Genomic DNA, 6,000 nt, shown 5'->3' with positions numbered 1-6,000 from the left:
TGCACATAAATTATGCTAAATCGAGAGATACTCGTTAAAAATTTACGCAAGTGTGTGTTATTATGCTAATGCGAGCCATTATGATAATTAGGCCCCGCCTCACTGACGAGGGTTGTATTATCAATCGGGATCATACAATTAATCGTGTGAGGTTATGCCAGTGTGATGCGAGTATGCCAGAGTAACTCGCTCGTTGTTTAACTTCGTATTAACGCTCAGTAATACAATTATTTTCGCTTTAACCTTTACTGAGTGCATTAGTGTGTTTATGTCAGGTCTCCAAATTCAGATCTCAACGCAGAATACGGTTCTTGTAAATAAGATTATTATGCATGAAATTCAGGAAAGAAACACGCAACCACTTCTGCGTTAATCAATTTTATTTCCTAACGAAACCTTAACTCTAGAAGATGCAACTCTCGGCTTGGAATTCCAACACAATATCAACACAGTAATCATCAACGATTGCGTTGTTTCACTTTGGCAACGGCACATGTGATTAATTCCACCGCGTAACGCGAGCTCAGTTGGTGAGAGAGAGAGGTGTCAAAACATGCACGCACTGTTCTACACAAAAACCTTAACACTATAACATGCAAATTCTTATACTTGAAATTGCCCACACGTTACTACACTCATTCATTGATCCATATGCAACCCTCAATGCAATTCTTGTCACGTTGTTAACAGGGCAACAGAACCATTGATTATTATGCAGAGTCCCCGAGCCTGCGCGGCAGTTAGGAGCGCAAGGTCCTTAATATTATGCAACGATATTCATACAAAAAGGCAATCAAAACGATTATTATTCTCAAAGGCACAAATATACGTCAATAGATTAATCATGCTAATTCATATGATTAAAAATGGCTTGGAGTAAAGGCGTGCGATGGTGTGCGTGCTTTCCCCTGAGATTCTTAACTTAGGCCAACTTTGATTAATTGTGGACAGATCACCTGATAAGGAAACCGGTTTGACACGCTATTCCCCCCCCCCCCCCCCCTTGAGTGTAGCTCCATGGCGAAGGTGTCAAGGATTAATTCGTGTTGATGAATCTATTGGTATTTTATGCGATTAGACGTACAACCCAACAAAAGAATTAAGAAGAAAGAAACATTATTAATGTACTTATAAACGACGGATTATTATCACTCGATCTGCCGCGATGCCTTAGTTTTCATAGTTTTCATAGTTTCATTTATTTGGTATAGCCCTGTGAGCCATTCGGCTCTTGAATCGGGTGCAACCGCAACAAATAAAAAAACAAAAACATGAACAAGAAAACATCTTAAAGTGACTTTGTGCATGTGCAAACAGAAAATCTAGGGAAAACATCAAAATATTCCTGAAATAGCACCGTACACCAACGCTGTGTGCAAAAATCCCAGTGGGATGCAAGTCAAACAACAACACCAAGAAAACTTAGATTAAGGCCATCAGTCTAACACCGTACTACAATAAACAAAAACATGGCCAAACCAAAAAACTTTTAGAAATCACCAAAATAAAGCCATAAATGCAATGTAACAGTGATCATAGGAACTGTGACCGAATTTTTAACAATAAACTACATAAATAACATGTAATACCAAACCCTAGAGCCACAGCTGGCTGCATGAGTCACTCCACAAACAACAGGAGCATCAGTCGGAGTATCACATTTTTCAATGCACCTTTAAGATCAGCACACTAAATCAAAATACAGATAATACTTTGCAGCGGTCATCCGGAGCAAAACATTTTATTTTATTTTAGGCCACTGAATAGCAGTACTTGAGGATTAGGCTTTTTGTTAATGACTCGTGTATGTTTTGAGTGATTTGGATTGGTTGAGTAGGCCAGTGTTCGGAATTAATTCTTTGCGTCAAGCAGACGCCAGGTTTGTCGTGTGGTGGTGGGGGGGGCAGAGTGCATCATATGTATAGTTGATTCTTCTTTAACAGCAGTCGAGTTCGTCCCACACTGGTTGATGAGTTGGCACGGTGCGCTGTAGGCGCGGTGTTCCGTCGGTAGATGGCGCTCACAGCTCGTGTTGCAGCGGTGTCGGTGCTCGCCGTTGACGCGCTGATCTGGCGATGAATGATGGCTCCGTTCGTTGATGGCCGGTTGGGTCAACGTTTGACCCTTTCCGCCCCCTGGTGGCTGATGCTGGAGTTCTCGTCCGCTTCAACAAGTCTGCAGTGACTCTTGAGAGTCGAGGTTCAGACTAGCGGAGTGCTTTTCGAGCGATACTTCTTCTGATGACGTTGAATTCGCACGGCATAGCATGTAGCTAAGTAGCGAGTCTAGCCATTCTGGCGAGTTGTAGAGACTTCTATTGCGTCGGTGGTTGGCTGATCTTCTGATGGTCGCCGTCTTCTTCCGCTGGGTGATGCTGAGCTGGTCCACTGGTAGGTGAGCTGATCTGATTTCAATGCTCGCGGGCCTCTCTTTTATGTCAAAATTTCTCCTTCTAGCTCCGCCTTCTCACAAGGGGCGGAGCTCCCTTTAAGCCTGCTTTGTGTCGTGGGGCTGGGGTGTGCGTGTCTGTATGTGTGTGCATGTGTGTGTCATTTTATGGGTGTAATATGAGTCATCAAAGCATGGTTTCGTCACCTCCCTCAAGACATCCCGCCATCAAGAGAGTCCAGATGCTTCAAATCGTCCCGAAGGCGTCCCTCTGTCTGCGTTATACAATCCTGGGGGTGAGGGGCGAACCTTCTCTGTGTGACTCTCTCTACGCACCAAGGATGGGTTAAGGCTTTTAAAGTTAACATTTATTCCATCACAGTTTGGTACCGTACCACTCGCAGTTAGGATTCTGTCTGTGACTCCAGGTATCTGATTTTTATTTTCACGAGGAGATGATGCTCTCTTGAGCGTATGCATATTCTTATCACGTGCTGCGGGAAGACAAAGGCGGCCGGGAGGTTCTCTTTCCCTCTCTGGCTAACCCTCGGTTTAACGTCGCTCAAATATCATTTGGTTTGTATGTTGAACAAGGTTTGTGATTTACCCCGTCATCCTGACCCTCCCTCAGGATTTATTAATTTTCGTCATTCCGTGTGTAAGCTTTATGATTTATATCATTTTATTTCCGATATCCTGAGCCAAAGGTAAGCCTCTCGATTCTTGGAATTTGTACTCCTTGGTGTTTGCGAGGTCGGGTAGCGGGCAAGGTGCATCGCAATTTAAGGTGAATAGCGTTAGCAATTAATGCTCTGTGTGACACTATGTATTGTAATTTTCTTTAGCTAAAATTGTTTGCTTGGTTTCGCTGTTGGCAGCTGCTGTCCTGGGGAATTCCGTCTCGCCCCCTTCCTCCTTTGCTCTCGAAGGGTATCGTGGGGGTGGAGTGTTCGTGTGTTTTCTCATTAAGTCCAGCGCATCCACTGCACAGATGGCCCTCGCGATAAGGTGTAATTCCTGCTCTGGTGTTACTCCTGCTCTCCCGCGCTGCGGGAAGACAAAGGCGGCCGGGGTCTCTAGAACATAGTTCATCCTGGCCTCGCAAGCTTGACCCGTTCGCCTCACCTCCTCTGGACAACCCTTGATTCAACACCGCACCATTATCATTTGCTTATGCTCCCGAAGATTTGTGCTTTAACGTTGTAAAAGTATTAAGGGTGAAAATAACATTTAGTATCGAATTAGTAAATGGGTAATGATTCACTGATGTAGATTGTGGCCTGTTTTTTTTTTCTTCCAATTGGAGTGAGTGTGAGGATCGATAATTTTAGCTTATTCCTGTTGTTGAATTTTTAACTTTAACCATTGATTTAAAAGCAAATACGAGGAAAAGTGTTAACTCGTTGGCGTCACTCTGTCTGCGGCCTGACGAAAGGGGGGGGGGGGTCCTTGGAGTCTGGGATTCCCCTTTTCCTCTTGGTGACCCCGGCCCTGTGTTACATAAAACAGGTTTGTTCATCTGGAGATTTCTCAGATAACCGCTAACCTTCCTTTGCCACGGAGTTTATTATTTATTTATTTTAATTGGCCTTTTTACGATCTCCATCTGCTGTTTGCTGTGAGTCTGGTTTGTGTGTTTTCATTTATTATTTCGGTTACTATTAAAAAAAATATATCGGCAAATATCGTTATTAATATTAATTGTGGGAAAAGGGCCGTATACAACACCCCATCCACTCGTTGTGGGCTCTGTGTCGAAATTGAGAACTGGGACCGAACGATTTACCTACCACTGTGTTTTTGATAGATTATCACGATTTGATATGATAAAAAAAATTTAGTTTGTCTCATTGTACCGCGATCTACTGTTTGTCTCATTGTACTGTGAGCTTTGCCTGCAACGTCTCCTATTCATATTTTCCTTTGAGGCAAGTGTCATTGACAAATGTGTTGAACCACACCAAAAGCAGCATCACAAACATGTCGCCTTGATGGCGTCGCTTCTATTGGTCCATCTGTCCTTTGGCCTAAAGGGAAATGACTTAACTCGTGCTTTTCGTAAATATTCAGATAAATTGACTCAAATCTCCATATATATAAAAGGCAAAGTTGTGAATATGTGTTTCTGTTCAAAATGTTTAGCCTACTTCCCGACATGCAACAAACTGGAAATTTGCCATGTGGGTACTTTCCAGATTGTACACCATGCAAACATTATAAAAATACACTTTTGGTTTTATTTTTTTTTTGGGGGGGGAGCTCAATAATGCATATAATTTTTTGCACAGCAAGTGAGCTGTGACATCAAATCTGTCATGTGACCCGCGCATGTGGAAGCGTAACGCATTGTAGTGTCGTGGTTAGAGCGCTGCGCTACGAACCCGACGAACCGAGTTCGATTCACGTGCACAGCCACCACAGGTGATTATTATTTGAACTTGTCCTGGGCCTCCCCTAGGTCGACTGAGCCTCAAATGAGTAACTGCTGTGGTGTGTGAACATCGCCATTGGGGAGACAAAGGCGGTCGGGCGTGGTGAATCCAAGTCCCGGGCGAAGCCGGTAAGCTAAGCTAGTCTTAAATAAACGATTCCTTCGGTGCATATATCGCCGATACATTCCGCTTGTAATCGATTAATAATGAGATGTGCCTGGTGCCAGGCTATGGCAAGGTACCCCCCCCCCCCAATCCGTGCAATGCGTGTGCTGGAAAAATGCTCGGCCACCCCTATAGAGTCGCTCATTGCCCGTGGGGCCGCTGCCTTGATCTTGCTCAATGAGGATATTTCGTTTCCATTCGCAGATGTCCAGTAGTTTCATAGATGTCCAGTGGTCCAGCAGCACACCCGGCCGCCTTTGTCTCCCCAGTGGCGATTTTTTTTTTTTTACTGATCGCACTAGATGATCATTTGAGTCGACCTAGGGGAGGCACAGGACTGATTCAGATAATCTTCACTGGCGTTGGGCGGAGAGCGGGAAAAATAACTTGGGTCACCGGGTTCGCAACGCAGTGCAGTGCGCTAACCGTTGCGCTATCGCTCCCCACTCAAGAATACACACGCAGACACACGGATCATTCTGTTGTCGTGTCGTCCAAGCGCAACGAGGACGAATGCGCAGAAGAAACACAACTTTGATGAGCGCGTCGTGTAGAGCTCGCCGAGAGGATTAGATTGCCGTGTCGTTCGCCTTCAACAGACATTAAATGACGTCGCAACGCAGTTTATGCGAGAGCCGGGGGCTTATGCGACCCCGGGGTCCCGTCATAAGGTGCGTTTGCTTATTGGGAAAAATAACAATAAGAATTGTGCGCTTTAGCACAATCGAGTAATCGTGAGTTCTTGCTGAGATGAGCATTGAGGCAGTGATTATTAATTGTTTACAGCCCTTGAGCTAATGGTGGAAAGTCCACATTCCTATGGCGGAGGTGAGTCTTAAACAGGGGTCGGCAACCTTCCCAACAAGAAGATATTTTTTTAGTTTTTGTCTTCGACCAAAATAGTTCGAGAGCCGCATCATACGCAGAGCTACTTGTACACATAAGCACAGCAGGGATACAGCAGATGACAAACACATTCTGACTTAAATAAGCAAAATAAAACATGTGATAGAAT

The sequence above is a fragment of the Petromyzon marinus genome, chromosome 6 (genome assembly GCF_048934315.1).
Source record: "Petromyzon marinus isolate PM22_M1 ecotype Great Lakes invasive population chromosome 6, UKy_Petmar_22M1.pri1.0, whole genome shotgun sequence".
Taxonomy (NCBI): Eukaryota; Metazoa; Chordata; class Hyperoartia; order Petromyzontiformes; family Petromyzontidae; genus Petromyzon; species Petromyzon marinus.
Note: the sequence above shows the minus strand (reverse complement) of the source record.